This window comes from Bos grunniens, chromosome 11, assembly GCF_055505025.1.
Source record: "Bos grunniens cultivar Pamir isolate PY7600 chromosome 11, Bosgru_T2T1.0, whole genome shotgun sequence".
NCBI classification, from domain to species: Eukaryota; Metazoa; Chordata; class Mammalia; order Artiodactyla; family Bovidae; genus Bos; species Bos grunniens.
In genome coordinates, this window is record NC_141175.1 from 18,292,688 (window position 1) to 18,312,999 (window position 20,312).

Consider the following 20,312-nt stretch of genomic DNA (forward strand, 5'->3'; position numbering starts at 1 on the left):
TGAATAGAAAGGTCAATGCAGAAATTTAAGAGGTTTTTTTTAAGAACTTTTTTTAGAAACTTGGTTTTCTAAGGTAGATTGTGATGGTTTACAGAATTTGTTCTACTGGTTGTATCCAGAGTCATTTACCTTCTTCCAGCATCTGTGAAACTGTGAGAAGCTAATACATTTGTTTACAAGCAAGGTTATTTCCAGATTTTTTAATAGCAGTCCTTCATCATTCAGATCTCAACTCGAGTGTTGTCTCCTAAAGGAGGCCGTAGCACCTCAACCTCAGTTATCCTCTTTCTTCTCATTATAGCCTTTATCTCTTAAAGAGTTAGTAATTACGTATGTGCACAGACGGGCCTTGAACAACACGCATTTAAACCACGTGGATCTTTATACATACAATGCTTTTTCAATAACAGTTCAGGTAACCCTCTGGATCCTCAGATTTGGAAACAAGGATGTAGAGATCTGATCATAAGGGACTTCTGGTATCCATGGAGGGGTCCTGGAATCTGGATAGCAAGTGACAATTCTATATTGTCTATCCCCTCCAATTGAATATATACTGTATGAGGGAGTAAATGTGAACTCTATGTCCAGAGTTTATAGAGCTCAGAATAATGCCAGATTTAAAGTAGTCATTCAACAAATATTGGTTCAGTTTATGTGGATTTCTTTAGAGAATCATGGGGGTTTATAAGACAAACATTTCATATGCTCTCCCTTTTCTCTCTGGCTGAATCACACAAGAAATAGATAAATATCTTTTGTTTCAGATAGCTGCTTTAAGTAACATTTAACTTACTACAGAAGGAGATGGTTTTGTTAAAGAGGCTTTAACCAAAATATGAAGCATTTCTTATACCATAAAATGTTGAAACAATTGTAAGAAATCAATTCACAAAAGAAATTATTATTCCATAACTTTACCCTCAATCCTACAAATCCACATGGATACCCAATAACAGCATAATTTTTCCATTGAAATGACTTTTACTGGAAAAAAAATATAAATTTTCATTGAAGTTAAAAACCCTTATTGACCAAATAACTTGCTGGGCTACAATTACATGTTGTAATCAGAAGCAGAGGCTTGGATCATTTCAATGGAAAGAGTGGATAAAATCAGGGATTCACATCAAAACTAAAACAAAACAATGTATTTGATCAAAATCAGCTTTACAGGAAGACATGTGCTGTGTAAGAGTCCATGTCATGATTCAATTTAAGAAACAAAAATGTAGATAGAGTTGGATGAAGACCATTTTTATTTGACTGACTCTGCATTTAATTGTTTTTATCTCATCTTGACTTCTTAGCAATTACAGTAGTTTTGTATTTTGAAGAAACACAGGCATAGAACAAATAACAGATAGCTCATAATTATGTCTAATGTCAATCATATTAATAAAGACAAAGCTCAAGTTACTATGCCTTAACAAAAAAAAAGATGACAGAGACCCGTCTTTCCAGTATCCAAACTGCACTGGAACAGGTCACTTGAAAAATCTAAAATAAATCTTTATTATCATGTTGAAAGTTCTTCAGCTCACTCACTAGTTGTTTTTCTTCATTAATAGACATTAGCTCTTAGAGAAGTTTTAGATTTAGAGAAATATTTAACAAGAACAGAGAGTTCCATTACTTTCACACCCACACACCCTTGCTTCTGTTTCCCCTGTTATCAGGCTGTTGTTTGGGTGTGACACGTTTGTTACACTTTATGAACACATATTGATACCTTATTGTTAGATGAAGTCTATGGTTTACCTTCAGTTCAGTTCAGTACAGTTGCTTAGTCGTGTCCGACTCTTTGTGACCCCATGAATCACAGCACGCCAGGCCTCCCTGTCCATCACCAACTCCCTGAGTTCACGCAGACTCACGTCCATCGAGTCAGTGATGCCATCCAGCCATCTCATCCTCTGTCATCCCCTTCTCCTCCTGCCCCCAATCCCTCCCAGCATCAGGGTCTTTTCCAATGAGTCAACTCTTCACATGAGGTGGCCAAAGACCTGAAGTTTCAGCTTTAGCATTATTCCTTCCAAAGAAATCCCAGGGCTGATCTCCTTCAGAATGGACTGGTTGGATCTCCTTGAAGTCCAAGGAACTCTCAAGAGTCTTCTCCAACACCACAGTTCAAAAGCATCAATTCTAGGGTGCTCAGCCTTCTTCACAGTCCAACTCTCACATTCATACATGAACACTGGAAAAACCACAGCCTTGACTAGATGGACCTTTGTTGGCAAAGTAATGTCTCTGCTTTTGAATATGCTATCTAGGTTGGTCATAACTTTCCTTCCAAGGAGTAAGCGTCTTTTAATTTCATGGCTGCAGTCACCATCTGCAGTGATTTTGGAGCCCCCCAAAATCAAGTCTGACACTGTTTCCACTGTTTCCCCATCTATTTGCCATGAAGTGATGGGGCTGGATGCCATGATTTTCGTTTTCTGAATGTTGAGCTGTAAGCCAACTTTTTCACTCTCCACTTTCACTTTCATCAAGAGGCTTTTGAGTCCCTCTTCACTTTCTGCCATAAGGGTGGTGTCATCTGCTTATATGAGGTTATTGATATTTTTCCTGGCAATCTTGATTCCAGCTTGTGCTTCTTCCAGTCCAGCATTAAGGCCCCCTCTTTGTGTTTCTATTACATGAGTTTGCTAAATTGTACAATATCACATATCCATCATTCCAACATCACACAGAATAATTTCACTGGGCTAAGAACATTCTGAGCTACACCTCTTCCTCTGTTTCCGTCTTTAATACCAGTCCCCCAGATCCTGACAAATTCTGACCTTTTTAGTATCTTCATTTTTACTTTTTCCAGAACATTTGTACAGTTGGATTCAAATAGTATGCACCCTTTTCTTACTGGCTTCTTTCACCTAACAATATGCATTTAAGACTTCTGTGACTCTGAGTGGTGTGACAGTCACTGTATTCTTTTCCAGTTTAAATAGTAATTGCATAATTCCAGGGAAATTTGTTCCTACTTTGTGTTATATATGAGTATATGTATGGCTGAATTCCTTCACTGTTCACCTGAAACTGTCACAACATTGTCAATTGGCTATATCCCTGTATATAATATTAATAGAATGTTTAAAAACATGTTCATATACCAATATGAGGATTCTCCTATACTAATATGTGAGAATTTTTTAGCAGTATTTTAGCAGGATGGTGCTTTGGTCTAATTTATCTTTTTAAAAGGTTGCTTGCTGCTGGTGAGGCTGGATAATTGGCACACTTGTGTGCTGTCGGGAGGATGGTAAAATGGTAAAATGGTGCAGTCACTATGGAAAGCAGTAGTTCCTTGCCTCAAAACATTAACAATAGAATCACTGTGTGATCCAGAAATTCCATTTCTGGTTGTATACCTGAAGGGACTGAAAGCAAAGTGTCAAAGAGCTATTTGTGGCTCCATGTTCATAACAGCATTATTCACAATAGCCCAAAGCTCAACATTCAGAAAACTAAGATGATGGCATCCAGCCCCATCACTTCATGGCAAATAGATGGGGAAACAGTGGAAACAGTGGCTGACTTTATTTTTCTGGGCTCCAAAATCACTGCAGATGGTAAGTGCAGCCATGAAATTAAAAGATGCTTACTCCTTGGAAAGAAAGTTATGACCAACCTAGGTAGTATATTGAAAAACAGAGATATTATTTGCCAACAAAGGTTGGTCTAGTCAAGGCTATGGTTTTTCCAGTAGTCATGTATGGATGTGAGAGTTGGACTGTGAAGAAGGCTGAGCACCAAAGAATTGATGCTTTTGAACTGTGGTGTTGGAGAAGACTCTTGAGAGTCCCTTGGACTTCAAGGAGATCCAACCAGTCCATCCTAAAGGAGATCAGTCATGGGTGTTCATTGGAAGGACTGATGTTGAAGCTGAAACTCCAATACTTTGGCTACCTGATGCAAAGAGCTGACTTATTTAAAAAGACCCTGATGCTGGGAAAGATTGAGGGCAGGAGGAGAAGGGGATGACAGAGGATGAGATGGTTGGATGGCATCACTGACTCAATAAACATGGGTTTGGGTGGACTCCGGGAGTTGGTGATGGACAGGCAGGCCTGGCGTGCTGTGATTCATGGGGTTGCAAAGTGTCAGACACAACTGAGCGACTGAACTGAATTGAACTGAATGGTGGAAATAATCCAAGTGTCCCTCAACTGGTACATAAACTAAATGTGGTTGATATATATAATGGGATGTTATTCAAGCTGACACATACTGTAACAGGTGAACCTCGAGGACACAGTGCTGAGTGAAATAAGCCAGTGGTTTATTCAGTGGAGAGTAATTTTCCACTTATTATCCATATAAGTGGGAACACTATGTTTCCATTTATGAGTTACTTAGAGTAGTCAGATTTATAGAGACAGAAAGTAGGCAGGGGCTTGGGGGAAGGGTAAATGAAGAGCTGTTCCATAGGTATAGGATTTCAGTCTGGGATGGCAAAAGTTCTGAAAATAGATCATGAAGATGGCTGCTCAACAATCCGAAGGAAGTTAGCCTTACTGCACTATAGACTTGCAAATGGTCAAGATGATAAATTTCATGTCTCATGTCTTTTACCATAATTAGAAACTTTTTTAAAACTGAAAAAATAAAGGATTATTTTCTGGGTTTTGTTTGTTTGTTTTGGCAGAGATTGCAAGGCTTTCATGTTGGCTTACATGAAAGCATGGAGACCTGATAGGAAGGAATGCATGTTTCATTTCCAGCCCAGATACAAGATAGCCTGGGCTAGTATGTCTCCAGTAGCCTTGTCCAGACAGAAAATGCAGACAGAGGCTATAGACGGCCCATTCTAGGTGCTTCATGGTAAAGGCAAGCAGAGAATTGTAGCAGCATTTTAGCTAGTGTGATACAGAGTGAAGGAACGTGTGTGTGTGTGTGTGTGTGTGTGTGTCTGTGAAGAGAACTATCTGAGCACTACACTATGGGGCAGAATGTTGATGGGAGTATCACTTAAATGATAAATCCTGATGCTTCAGAAAAGAGGGAGATGAATAAAGAAGCAATATCTCTCATTAGGCATTTGGGAATACGTTTGAGTGAACATTTGGAGGAGTTGTCCTAGAATAGTGAGGATGAATGATCAAATATGGTGAAATCCAGGGTAAAATATGAAGAAGAAGTATGGGGGCCAGCACTATAGGTCAGTAGTTTGAATTTCAGAAAGCTGATATCATTCTTGTGAAGGTTTTCTGCTTCATTAGCGAAATAAGTGAGGCTATTATTTGGGAGTGGAGAAGAAGACAGCTTATTGGTGAAGCTTAAAGAGTAGACGTATTGGTATATCTATTGTCCTAAAGCACTGAAGACCTGAAGCAGTTAACTGAGTCAGCTGATTGCCAAGCTAACTTGGAATATAATGAGTTACCATCAAGTGTCTGGAGAGTCTGCTCATAGAAACCTGGGCCCAGATGGTCTTTGTAGAGAGTTTTCTTCTTTTTTCTTTTCTTTTCTTTGTAGAGAGCTTTCTCCTTTTTTCTTTTCTTTTCTGTACTTCATAGGTGCTAATCTAAGTATCCACACTCTTACTTCTCCTGGGAATAAGCCATTCTTTTAGTCTTTGTAGATTATGTTTGTTAAATAAAATATGCATTTCAGCCTACCAAAAAAAGCTGTCTTCTTTTGACTACTTTCCTGGTGGCTCAGACAGTAAAACGTCTGCCTTCAATGCGGGAGACCCAGGTTCAATCCCTGGGTCAGGAAGATCCTCTCAAGAAGGAAATGGCAACCCACTCCAGTACTCTTGACTGGGAAATCCCGTGGACAGAGGAGCATGGTAGGTCACAGTCCATAGGGTCGCAAAGAGTCAGACACGACTGAGCGACTTACTTTCGCTTTTCACTTTCACTTTCACTTTTCACCTATATGTAATTTGTTGAATTTTTTTGCATATATCTCATATTGAATCTTTATATTTGGACTCTTGCCCTATAATCTCTCTTAAGTCGGGCACAACTGAAGTGACCTAGCAGCAGCAGCAGCAAGTCAACATCAATACAATGGCCAGAGTTTGTTTTCTCAACTAGAAAGTATTGATAGTCTATGTACTATAAATGTGATTGAAACAGAAGTCCTTATCAATAAAGTTTCCTCATCCATCCATCTTTTGAAAAAAAAAAAGTAGAAGTAAGAAATTGTTATCTTGGTGAGTGAGGAAGGACATTAACTAGGAAAATTCTGTAGGGTAGTATTGTAGGCCTTAGAACGCATTTGGGGTTTATGAGAAATGAACATAATTGTCTTTGCTCATCATAACATTTCTACAAGAGGGACACTATTTTGCTCAAATGTATAGGTTTGAAGCCTGAGGCCAATAGAATAGGGTGAGTGGTAAATGCCACATCTTTCCAGGCTCTCTCCATTTCATCTAGGTTGCACCTCAAGGTACATTACTTAGGTTTTACCACTTGCCAAGCATCTGACTTTTCTTGTCATAATAACACCCTTGCCTCAGATAAAAGAGAACTTCAAAGAAAAGTCTAGGCCACTTCCCAAAGTCACAAGAAGCAAAGAACATTCAAATAGTCCCAGCTCCAAAGCCCACCATCTTCCATCCACATCCGTGCCTTCTGCACAGAGCAACACCTTTCAGGAGAATCAGAGACCTTCAGAGGAATAACCCAGGCGAATGTCCTTCATTCTCTGAGGTCACAAAAAGTGGTGGTTACACTGTGTGCATTTAGGATTAGTGAAAGCATGAGCTTTGGAAAGTTTATAGATTAATGTTTCTCGGCCATAAAAAGGAACAAATTTGAGTCAGTTGAACTGATATGGATGAACCTAGAGTCTGTCACACAGAGTGAAGTAAGTTAGAAAGAGAAAAGCAAGTATCATGTATTAACACATGTATATGCTGCTGCTGCTGCTAAGTCGCTTCAGTCGTGTCTGACTCTGTGCGACCCCATAGACGGCAGCCCACCAGGCTCCCCCATCCCTGGGATTCTCCAGGCAAGAACACTGGAGTGGGTTGCCATTTCCTTCTCCAATGCATGAAAGTGAAAAGTGAAAGTGAAGTCGCTCAGTCGTATCCAACTCCCAGCAACCCCATGGACCGCAGCCTACCAGGCTCCTCCGTCCATGGGATTTTCCAGGCAAGAGTACTGGAGTGGGGTGCCATTGTGTGTATGGTATGTAGGAAAAAAAAAGATGTATGTGAATCTATTTGCAGGGACAGATTAGAGACGCAGACATAGAAAACAGACTCATTGACACAGGGCAGAAAGGAGAGGCTGGGACAAATTGAGAGAATAGCATTGACATATATTCACTACCACGTGCAAAGCAGATAGCTAGTGGGAAGCTGTGGTATAGCACAGGAGCCCGACCTGGCGCTCGGTGATAACCCAGAGGGGTGGGATGGGGTGAGTGAGAAGGAGGCTCAAGAGGAAGGGGATATATGTATACTTATAGCAGATTCACATTGCATAGCGGAAAACAATACAACATTGTAACTATCCTTCTTTCAAACAGAGGCATTAAAAAGGGGAGAAAAGGATTCTAGGGATGGTTAGGTTTTATTTCTTTGTTGAGAAATAAAATAATCTGAGGCCCAAAGTCAAGCAAAATAAAAACTACTGCCAGATTTCTGAAGTTCTAGTTCCATACTCTCTCTTCTTCTCTTGGCAGAATGCATTTTATTTAAATGAATTGTATTCTTTGAAAAAAATCCATTTTAATATGTTAAACTCTAATGTTTCATCTGCTGGCTTTCCAGACAAAAGGCAAGGTGCCCCAGTGTGGTTAAGGGTCAGTGGATTTCTGTGGCAGAAGTCAGAGTCGCTGGCTTCAGTGCTGTTGGGTCTCCTGTTGAGTGTGACCTTGGATACACCTTCTGCTCAGCATGGCTTCCATCGCAGCTCCACAGCTCACGTCCCCTAAGCACTTTCCAATCACCATACCTTGTCACAGTCTGACATGTGTAAATAGCTAAAGATTTCATCTCAAAAAGAAGCATTTCATAATTCTTCCCTGGTGTAGCTTTTCATATCACTAGATCTAAAATTAAATTGATTTACCATTTGTAAGCATAACACCAAATGCGGAGTGATAGATCTGATTATGTTTTTTAAAGCCATCTATATGTCAAGACTACCATAAGCAAAGCTAAATAGAGAGATGTGAAAAAAATTGCAAAGTACACATCAAAAAAATCCATTCTGTATGTGTATATATATACATATGAAACTGAAGTAAAATTATATAGAGACAAAGTATATAAAAGTAATTCACATTGAGAAATACAGATGATCAACAGATATATATGTTGTTCATCTTATAAGAGTGAAAAAATACAAGATATAATCATTATCTATCTGATTAGGAAAGAATAATATTAAATTAAATATAAATAAATCATTATTAGTAGTAATTAAAACTGCTGAGTGATTTGTGAATGTGAACAGACTCTCTGTACTCACTGTGGCTAAAATTTTTATGGAAGCTGACTTCAATATATACATATAAGCATTAAAGACATCCACACCTGTAAGACAGCAACTTTACTTCCAGAAATGTACTCCAAAGAAATAATTAGCTGAGTGGGCAAAATCAGACATATAAGCAGCTGTATGGTAGTCATACTAACACCATTGGTGATATGAGGATCTTGGAATGGAGGACATGGATACTCTGAGTCCTAAAAAAGAGGGGACCATGTCTGTGAATCACTCAGAGACTCAGGACAGTGTTCCTTACATTTATTTAGTCAATATTTAATTATCTAAATGTAAGAGACCTAACAAGCAGTGAGTCAAAGAAGTTGGCAAATAAGAGACAAACAGTTCATTAATAAAATAAAACTTTGGAAATGGCTATTAAGCTTTAAAAAATGTAGGAGATCTGCCTACAGGATTTGATAGAAATTATGACATACAATGAGCAATTTATTCATTTTTCAATTTTTAAAGCTTCTCTGCTAGTTAGGCATGGTCCTTAAGTTTTATAAAAAGTATATGAAGATGTAAATTCCAAACTCATAAATCTATTAAATTAGAGACACATGGAGAAAATGAGGTGACACATAAAATCTCTAGCATAGTGCCTGCCACACTGTGAGTATTCAACATGCAACAGTTAGTACAATAAAACTGTATCAGTGTTGTCAGTTCAGTTCGGTCACTCAGTCGTGTCTGGCTCTTTGTGACCCCATAGACTGCAGCATGCCTGGCTTCTCTGTCTATCACCAACTCCCGGAGCTTGCTCAAACTCATACCCATCGAGTAGGTGATGCCATCCAACCATCTCATCCTCTGTTGTCCCCTTCTCCTCCTGCCTTCAATAGTAAAGACTGAAGGGGAAAGATCAATGTTATAGTTATTATCAAAGATTCACACCAGGTTTCCTCAAATGATCCTCCCTTTCTTCCAGCTTTCCATCCATTTTTTTTCTCCATTCCTGCCTCCTGTCTTTCATCCTTTGGTCTTTCTATTTTTCCTTTCTTCCAACATTTTAGAGCATTGAACAGGAGCCATGCATTTCACTAGGCACTGGAGTAAAACACTACGCTTTGCCTTAAAGAATTGGCAGCATGGTTGATATAATTACCCTTGGAAGAAGCGACATTACGCATGACAAGCAAAAATTTTTGGCAACTGAAGGAAGGGTGTGGCTAATTCTACAAGGGAAAAAGTTGTAGACTTTTTAGGCTTTTTGTTTAAAATGGATTTTGAAGACCAAATAGTAATATCTTAGGCTGAGAAGGCAAAGTAGCTTTTTCATGCCTGTGACATAAAGTTGCGCTTGCAAGGACATAGCCATTTCGGGAACCATGAGGAAGGTAGGAGGGCAGAAGACAGGTGGGGAGGGCTTCAAGGTGGTGAGAATGAAAATATGTCAGCATACGTTTTGAAAGAGGTGATAAGTAGTTTGTGTTTGATCCTGTATAGATGGTCTCAAGAACAATGGCTGGATCAAAACCATTTATAAGACTAACATGCTGACTAGGTAAGGATCAACTAGCTCACTCTTAATACATCATTTGGAGATGCACATTTTTCACAGGCAGAGTGTGCCTATAATTTTTAGAGCCGGTGTCACGCACTTCTTAAAGCACGAAGAGAAATGCTTATCCCTCCAGTGGTCCCTTCTTTCCTCTGGAAGCCAAGAGTTCACTATAGTCTAGCTTCTTAGTTATTTCTTCAATAAGCAACATATTATGTTAAGTTGAACCAGAAGCTAGAGACACAAAGATGCAAAAGCTAGGTTCCTTACTTTATAAATATTACAGACTAACAGGACAGAACTATTTTAACCCCCTAGCAACAGGATATGATCTATGATATAATAAACCTATGGATGGTAGAAAAAGAAAGTAGAAGGCAATCGACTCTTCTTAGAAGAAATATTTCCCATGTGAAGAAAACTCTGTGAGTTTTAAAGGATACAATAAAACTTTACAAGGAAGTTGAAGGAAAAATTTCTCTCCTTTTTGTGATGTGTCCTTCTTTTCATAATGCTTTGACTTCATCTGGCCTGTGGGTAGGATTGCTCTTTTCTTTGGTTCCCATGGCAATACTACTACGGCTGCCATATGCAATTTCTCTTAGGTGTGTTGACTTATGCCTGAATTTCACTTACGCAGTCTTATTATATTTTTAGGCTAGCTCTTTGTAGTAAGCAAACCATTCTTAATTTTGTAAGCAAGATAAATCCCGGGAAATGTAAACTCACGGTTATCACAACAGTAATTGGGAAGGCAGAAACAAAATCCTATTTATTCTGTTATCAAAACATATGCTATACACATAATTGGTATTCCATTTATGCCTCAGCCTGTTGAACTAGGATTGCACGTCTCCATGTGACCCAGGGGCTCTGCCTGTTTTATGCTGTATCCCAAGGGTAGTGAAAAATATTAAATAAATGAACACAGGAATTAATGCATAACTCTCTAAAAATATCCTTTAAGCCTTACCAAATTCTGTCAGATATGAAGGTTTTTTTGTTTTATATATTTTGCGTTGTGAACTAAATAATTTGCCTCTTGAGGGCAGAACCGTCTTAATTCTCTGTAAGCCCCCATAGCATCCAACACAGAGCCTTGTCCCATGCAGGAGATCCTGACAGAGTTCTTTTTAGTGAATTATCCATTTCTGATAGATTTTGGAGTGGACTTTGTCCTGATTCTGGGTTTTGTGCATCAGTGTCTCATTATCCCTTTTGGTAGATTGTTGCCCTCTCCTGCTATTCTGAGAGGAATCACAATCATTGCCCCGTTTTCTTCCCCAGAATTTTTTCAGCTCTAGAATTTAAAAATACCTGTTAACTTCTGCGGCTACTATGACCCATTTGTAGACCTTTTTTTCTCTAGGGAAGTTAATAGAAAAAAACAGCTTTCACTCGAGCAAATGCTTAGCTCTCAACTGGTTTCACTCTCATAAGAACTGTTAGCAAATTATAATTAGGGGGAAAATTACAGAACCCCCAAAAAGGAAAAGAATCGTCTTGACACACCATGATTGCAATTCTAATCCATTTTATGATATTATTACTTTTTAATTCAAAGTTAACATATATTGGAAGTAAAATTAGAAGATCTGTTTCTGCACTATTTAAAACTCCAAATTTCTGCCCATTGTCTTGACTTGAGATATTCGTATCTTTGAGAAGATTGAACCATCATTCTCAAAGGAGAGACTGGGCATTTTTGCGCAGCTGTTATCCTGCTGTCCAATGGTCCTGGACTTGGAGTTCATGGTCAGGTTTGTTTGTATAACGCTGAGTGCAAGGAGCTTCCCTATCTGCTTCAGTCCACTCGTGATCGCTGTCTTCTGAAAAAAGCCAGTGACTACAACTTTCATAAGGATATGGACAGCAAAATGACCACTGTATGCCCCTTTATTGAAATAGTCCATTTCTGAAGAAAGGGAATTAAATAGTGAGGTACTCCAAAGCCCAATCAACCAGGAAAGAAATTACTGGTGACCTTGTTTCCCTAAAGAGTAGATCTTTCATATCCAAATGGTTAGTACAGAAGCCCCAAACCTTGGGCTCCCACCAATCTTCCCTCATAGCTCAGCTGGTAAAGAATCTGCCTGCAATGCAGCAGACTCAGGTTCGATTCCTGGGTCAGGAAGATCACCTGGAGAAGGAAATGGCAACCCACTCCAGTATTCTTGCCTGGAGAATCCCATGGACAGAGGAGCCTGGCAGGTTATAGTTCATGGGGTTGCAAAGAGGCGGACATGACTTAGCGATTAAACCACCACCAATCTTACCACTAGGGGTTTATATTGATTACTACATATCTTAAATATCTCTCAAATCCACTCGTTCCCCTTCTTTCCCACGCCATTGTTTTAATTCAGGCTCTCCACAACTTTCTCCTGGCAAATTTGTTCTGCTTCTTATCAGGGCATCAGGGAATGCAAAGGAGACAGGAGTGGAGAAAGTCTTAGTCTGTAGAACTTAATGGCATGTGGTTTTTACCAGCTGAAAGGAGATTCTAGCTTCAGTAGTAAGATTTAATATCATTCTAAATGTTTCACTCCCTTCTTCCGTTGGTTGAGAATACATATTCTCTGCTCTGTGGCTCAGACTTCTTCCTCCCTTACCATAAGAAGAATGTTCTCATTGTCCCATTCACAGGGGCTCAGTCACAGGATTTGCTTCGGCTAAAGAAACACGTGCAGAAGTGGCATGGATCTGTCCAGGAGAAGCTTGAGAGTCAAGGCAAGGTATTGTTGTTCAGTTGCTAAGTCATGTCTGACTTTTGGCAACCCCATGGACTGCAGCACGCCGGGCTTCCCTGTCCTTCAACATCTCCTGAGTTTGCTCAAACTCATGTCCATTGAGTCAGTGATGCCATCCAACCATCTCATCCTCTGTCATCCCCTTCTCTTCCTGCCTTCAATCTTTCCCAACATCAGGGGTTTTTTTCCCCCAATAAGTCGGCTCTTTGCAGAGGTGACCAAAGTATTGGTGCTTCAGCTTCAGCATCAGTCCTTCCATTGAATATTCAAGGTTGATTTCTTTTAGGCATGGCATGGCTGTGGCATTGCCCCTCTACCAGGAGACTGCCAAATCCTAGATTAGAACCATTCCTTAAAACAGGGTCCTGGAATGAAGACAGGACAGACCAGTAGCTGACCTCAGACAATATATAACATAAACTAAAAATAAACCTTCGTGGGTTCATCCACTGAGATTTGAGGGTTATTTCTTACTCCAACATTTTATCACAAAACCTCATTAATACAATGAACATTTCATTTTGTTGGCTATTTAATTCCTCATAAAAAATGATTCTGTATCAGTCAATATCATATCAGGACAAATCATCATTGGACTGATGAAATAGATCTCTTCTGTAGAGCATCTGATTAATATTGATTAAATAAGGTAATATATGGATGACACATAGAAGGCAGAGTACTGAACACCGAGTGAATGATTTATAAATGTGGGTGTCCCTGCCTATGTCTGTTCTTTATTAATTTAAAAAGGACTCAGCTGTGTGTATTTAATGTCTTAGCTCATTCCAAACAGTGACATTTTCCAAAAGTCTTTTCCCTTAAAAAAATAACTTTAAAAAAGCAGAAATGTTGATGCTACTGGGACTCGTCTCCCCCTCTGACTTGAGTGCATTGACACACACAGTGCCCGCTGGTCGTTTAATTAACAATTAACCCTCACGGAGGGGGCAGCCAACCTTCGTCCTGAAACTGGTCTGTCATTCTGATTAGAAAACGGGCCTCTCATCGTCAAGCATTCATTCAACCTCTATCAAGTGCGAGGCTCAAGGACAATAAAAATATCATTCAGAGAAGGGGCTGGGGAATCATATGTAGCATCTCAGGAGGCGAAGTGTCCTTTGAGACCAGCATACGGCAGCACAACAGTGCAGGCTCTCCAGGGTGGGGGCTGATCAGAGGTTGCTCACGGCCAGGACCTCAGATCAGCTCCAGGGCAAAGAGCAATCAGACTTATTCCACAAGTGGGCTCAGGCTGGGCCTTACAGCAAAACAAAGAGGGAAGAAGGACTTCCCTGGCAGTCCAGTGGTTAAAACTCCATGCCTCTGCTGCATGGGGTACGAGTTTGATCCCTGCTCAGGGAACTAAGATCCCACATGCCCTGCGGCATGGACAAAAAAGAAAAGAGAGAGAAAGAGAAAACAACACCAAGAATGATCAGTGGAGGTAATATGACTAGAATTACAGAAGGAAAGGGGGAAAATAACAGGGAAATATGAAGAAAAAGGACATTTATTGAGCACCTCCTACATGACATAAGACTTACATTTCTCTCCTAACTTAATCTTTAAGACGGGTCTTAGGAAGTAGGAACTATCAAGCCCATTTTAAAGATATGTTGCTCGGTTCCTCACTACTGTGGATTACTGTTCTGCCCCTTCCACTTAACCAGTGGTCTTGGCATGCCATGTAATTGTTCTGATACTTGACCACTTAATCCACACTGCGTAAATATCCCTTTTCAGCCCAGTTGGCTGTTGAAGGCTAAATTTGGAGATTACAGGACTGTAGCTACAGAATTCCCACACTCTTCTCCTTCCTGCCCTCACATGTACTACACCCTCTGCTCAGAACACTCTTCTACCCTCTTGCTACACCAGTGCCCTAGGCATCATCCCTTTCCTGCCCCTCAAGCCTCTCCAACCTGGCTTCTCCACCCTGTAAAGACAGCACTGTGCCTTCCCCAACTGCCCCATGAGGAGTCCCCAAGCTCTCTTATTCCTCTGCACTCATGTATTAAAATCACTGTTTTTGTTTTGTTTTGTTTTTTCCAGAAACCCATGGCCTCTTTAATTTTATTTTTTCAATATTTTTTTAGTTAAATTAAGAGTTTACTTGGACTTCCCTGGTGACTCTGATAATAAAGAATCCCCCTGCAAAGTGGGAGACCTGGGTTCAATCCCTGGATTGGGAAGATCCCCTGGAGGAGGGCATGCAACGTACTCCAGTATCCTTACCTGGAGATCCAATGGACAAAGGAAACTGGAGAGCTATAATCCATGGGGTCACAAAGAGTCAAAGAGTCAGAACCACTAAGAGACTAAGCATAGCACAGCAAGAGTTAACTTATGGTGCTGTGTTTATTTCTGCTGTACAGCAAAATCACTATTTGAATCTGTCTCTTTTCTCCCCATCACCACCATCCACTAAAAATGATGCACAACTTGAGTGTTGCAAGTTAATTCTTATTCAGGGCAAAATAAGGACTGCAGCCCAGGAGACAACACCTCAGACAGCTCTGAGAAACTGCTCCAAAGAGGTAGGGAAGGAAGGTTAATATATGTGATTTTGATGAAGGGGGAGTCAAGCACTCATTGTACAAAAGGTTTTATGCTGGGCACAAGAAGCCAATGTCACCATGAAGGGATTTAGTGATTTTCTAGATACAAGGAGATACAAAGATTGGGATGATGAAACTAGTTCCTGAAAATATGTAACTATCTAAAGACCTATTCTGATAATTTTCCTGAATCACCAAATGCCTCATTTTCCACACTGAATTGCCTTCAGGTCATGTCTAAGGTCAATAGCTGCAGCAACCCAGGATTCAGTCTCTGCAGAGATAGATGGCAAATGCCCTTGGCAGGCGCCAATTTGTAGTTGACATCACCTCAAGGCTAAGTTCTCTAGGTCGAGGAGACTTTCTTCATGGGTTTGTCCAGGGAAGCACACTGACTGAAACTGCCCACTCTGGCCAGGCATCATAGTGACCGCTTACATGAGTTCTATTAGGGCAGGAGGTAGGTAAGGAACACAGAACTAGCAAGCCACTACCAACTGGAGGAGTTTTGAGAAAGATCGAAAAGGAGATGCCACGTGTCCTACCACCTCTCAGAATTGGCTGAGCAATGTAGGAGCCACCAGGAAGGACTCTGAGTCATAATGATTGATCAGAGAAAACCTGGGTACTAAAACCATCCCCATAAAACCCAAGACTGTGAGCCACGTGGAGGAGTAGTTCTGCTGGGTTCCCTTACCCTCCTGCTCTCCGCCTAGGCGCCCCTTCCCAATAAAGTCTCTTTCTTTGTCAGCACGTGTGTCTTTTTGGACAATTTGTTTCCAACTGTCAGACAAGAGTCCACTCTGGGGCCCTGGAAGCAGTCTCCCTTCCTGTAACAGCTTTATTTGCACAGTGTTCATTTAATAAACACTCACTGAGAACCTGCCTTGTGCCATGTGACATGCCTGGTGTTGGGAACACACTGATAGAAGTGAACTGGTCTCTGTCTTCACCGGGCTGACCCACCAGGCATTGCAAACAAGAGTCTGGGCAGTTGCAACAGGGGTCATGGCAAAGGTAGGCGACAGAGAGGCTCCCTGAGGACCAGAGTGCCGTCCCTCCCCCAGACAGAGTCATTAGGAAACCTTCCAGCAGGAAGGGACACTCAAACTGACATCTCAGAGGGGAGATGAGGGCGGTAAAGTGAAAAGAGAGAGAGTGAAAGTCCTGCCCCCGCTCCAGCAGACAGCAGCATCTGAACCGAAAGGGACTCTTTGAAAGTGCTTTGCCACCTTCGAGAGTATATCCTTGGTAGTTATCACTGAATGGGTTAAACCATATCAGTATTTATAAGCCAGTAGAGTATGCTTTCGTATACTTTGAGTGAGAATTCAACATATCTTTAAAAAGGATCCTATATATGTTCTGATTTATTGTCTGCCATTGCCTGTTTATCTTATCTCTCTTTCTGAAATCTGCTTTCAAGCTGGAAAGTACAGCTGATGGCAGAAGGTGTGTTTATACCTCAGTGACAGAGAAAGGAAAGTGAGGCGAGCCTTGAATCAGATAGTTGGGGGTTTTATTGTGTTCTCGGAGCCACTTTTAATAAACTTTCCTGATACTCGGTAAAAGGATGTGGTCTCCATCAAAAGCCCTTTTCGGTAACCAAATCAACAAGAAGAGAAAAACACACCTACACAGTTCCAGGTGCAGCCGAACGCGGGGCAACCAGAGAGGTGCAGGCTGGCGGCTCCTCCCGGCTGACAAGGGGCTCGCAAGGACCAGCAGTTCAGAGCTCTCCTCTCATGGTGGGAGGGTAACAGACGGATCTCCCTCAGCTGACAGCTCAGACACCAAGACTGCACTTTTCTCTGCCCCCTACCTCCGAATGGCAGTGTCCTTCCCAACCTAGAACTTTCTGAGCCCCCACCTCCGCCCCAAAGCACTGACCAAAAGCACTACGCATGCTGAGTAACCCTGACTTCATTTGCCAAATGCATACCCCCTGGGCTTAGCAAGCCAAGCGCTGGAGAGGTCCGGGGTGTACACAAAAAGCTGGTTTGAGGTCTGAGGGGTTACATTTATGAGCTCTGGGTGCTGGAACAAAGACTTGCAACTCTTATACTAATCTGGACAAGGAACCCATTACTTAGTGTTATTCCGAGCATTTACTCATTTAGGTTTAGAAAATAAATTTTTACCTTCCTGACTAAAGTACTCTCATGTCCAAGAAATAATAAATGAGTGAAATGGACAGTGATGCCTAGTGTCAGATTTGGGGAAACCCTTAATAGTTACTTTTTACAAAACTCTGGCAGATTTTCTTATTTGTTTCTGAATTCTCTTTACATATTTTGACATCTATTTTATTTTGTGCCTGTTATGGTCAAGGCTGCTGTGAAGAGCTGACTCGTTGGAAAAGACCCTGATACTGGAAAGACTGAGGGCAGGAGGAGAAGGGAGTGAGAGAGGATGAGCTGGCTGGATGGCATCACTGACTCAATGGACATGAGTTTGAGCAAACTCCGAGAGATAGTGAACAGGGAGCCTAGTGTGCCACAGTTCATGAGGTTGCAAAGAGTCTGACACGACTTAGCAACAGACAACTACAATGCTCAAGGCACACTGATAGGCTTTGTAACATGTTGTCTTGTTGTCTGTGTCTTGCTTAATGTTTTCAGATTTCTGTCTCCTTACCATAGAAATGAGGAAATGTTTATTTATAAATTTACTTTAAGAATTAAATGAAAGTAGGCAAAAGAATATGAGTACTTTACATATATTTTTAATTTTAAGCCTCACACTCACTTTGATCAGGTTTTTCCAGAAGGCTCATGGAAAAACTCAAACTTTTTTAGCCAAACCAACAGATCTCCTTACATTCATTTAACAATGAATGAAACTGGGGCTAAGAGAGTTTAAGTGACTCTACAAAAGGCTCTTCATTTTTGTTAGAACTGAAATTTGAACCCAGACCACTAAGTGTAAGGTCAGTACAGTTCCCTGGGGCCATAGTTGACTAATCAGGAGAAACGTCAACTTGTCCACAGCTGAGGTAACACGGCTGAGGTCAGCTTCTCCACAGCTGAGGTAACACACCTGAGGTCAGCTTGTTCACAGCTGAGGTAACACACCTGTGGTAACACAGCTGAGGTCAGCTTGTCCACAGCTGAGTTAACATGAGTTAATACACCTGAGGTCAGCTTGTCCACAGCTGAGGTAACATGAGTTAATACACCTGAGGTCAGCTTGTCCACACCTGAGGTAACACACCTGAGGTCAGCTTGTCCACAGCTGAGGTAACACCCCTGAGGTCAGCTTGTCCACAGCTGAGGTAACACACCTGAGGTCACACACCTGAGGTCGCACACCTGAGGTCAGCTTGTCCATAGCTGAGGTAACACACCTGAGGTCACACACCTGAGGTCGCACACCTGAGGTCAGCTTGTCCACAGCTGAGGTCACACACCTGAGGTCACACACCTGAGGTCGCACACCTGAGGTCAGCTTGTCCACAGCTGAGGTCACACACCTGACGGCAACTTGTCCACACCTGAGGTAACCACAGCTGCAAAATGTTCTCTTCACCAGCTGCTGGTGGACTCAGTGATCCAGGGTCTGGCTACCTCATCCTCTACTTAGTGTGACATTGACTCTAGGACCTTTGCCTGCATACTCCCTATCTTCTTCAAAATAACTCTTGGAGTTTAGTGTTAGCATCACAGCTGGACTGATTGAGGCTTAGTTGGGGGAGGGTCAGAATTTTCCAGCCTCACCCAGTTTTGCCTCCAAAGCTTGTTCTTGGAATCCCTGCTTCTCACACAACCATGGCTAAGCAGGACAGTCAGGTGCGGCAAGGAAGAGCAGTGACTTCTAAAGCTTACCAGGGCTCTAGATAAGCATTGCAAAATCAGATTTGTGCAAATGACAACATGGCTCTGACTGACCAATAGCACTAGCATTTCCGCATCACCACATATGTGATGTACCCGCTGTTGTTCTTAGCACTTAAACTCATTCAAATGCACTTTTTTTTCCCAATGGAAACCTGTTGGTGATGTATAAAATGGTAAATCTCCAGCATCATCACCTTTTAAATAGGTAACAAAACTTGATCAGTATCTTATGTAAACATTACTTTGCTCAGCATTTTATAATCACCTATTATTATAAAGCCAGCCCATGACCAAATGGATAAATAAGGGCCCTGTTGAAGAAACCCTCACAGCAGAGAGAGTAGATGAGCAGATGCGTGAGTAAACAGATAGCTGGAGTGTACTGAGCTAAGTACCCTGCATGTGTTTGTACAGTAAGGAGGCACCACAGTGGAAAAGCTCACCTTCCTTGTCTCTTCTGAAGGGCTAATGCACAGTGTGGTCCTGCCATTGAATAGGTGGCTCAGGAAACAAAAATAAAAGACTTGGTATTTCCGACTAAGGCACAGAGGTATCCATGAGAGTCTGTGATGGCAGAGACAGGTTTCATGAGACTGAGCAGGTCAAAGGTGTTGACAATTGACAGGCTTGGTGTCCAAAGAGATTTGAACTAGATCTCAAAGCATCTTGACTGCCATACTAAACTATGGCTTTGAATCCAACAGAAACACTTACCTAGTTTCCTCTGAGTGGGTAAGATGCTCTCTAGGTACAAGGGGCAGCCTCAAGTCAGTGCACCCATGGATCAGGGTGTTGCAATCACAGGGCAGCTGGTAACAAAGAGTATGGACCGGAAAATAATTTTTCATACTTCTTTTAGCAATTAAAGTGAAACTTGATTTTTTTTCATTTCTTAAAAAACTACTCAATCAACTTTATGAATTATTATAAACATTTTGACAAACATGGAATAAAATAGTGAGCACCTATATATCACTCCAAATTTATTAAACAAACACCCTCTGTCTTATTTGCTACAGAGGATTTATGTGTGTTTGTGTTCATAAACATTACATAGCTAGTGAGGTGCCTATGCACTGCAGGTTTTCCTGATTCTCCCTTAGAAATGTTCACTAGCATGCATTTGGTGTTTATGCTTCTAGGCAAGTGTTTGAAGGGTTACTATCTATCATGCAAATTTTAAAAATATTTTGGTAGGTTTGAAA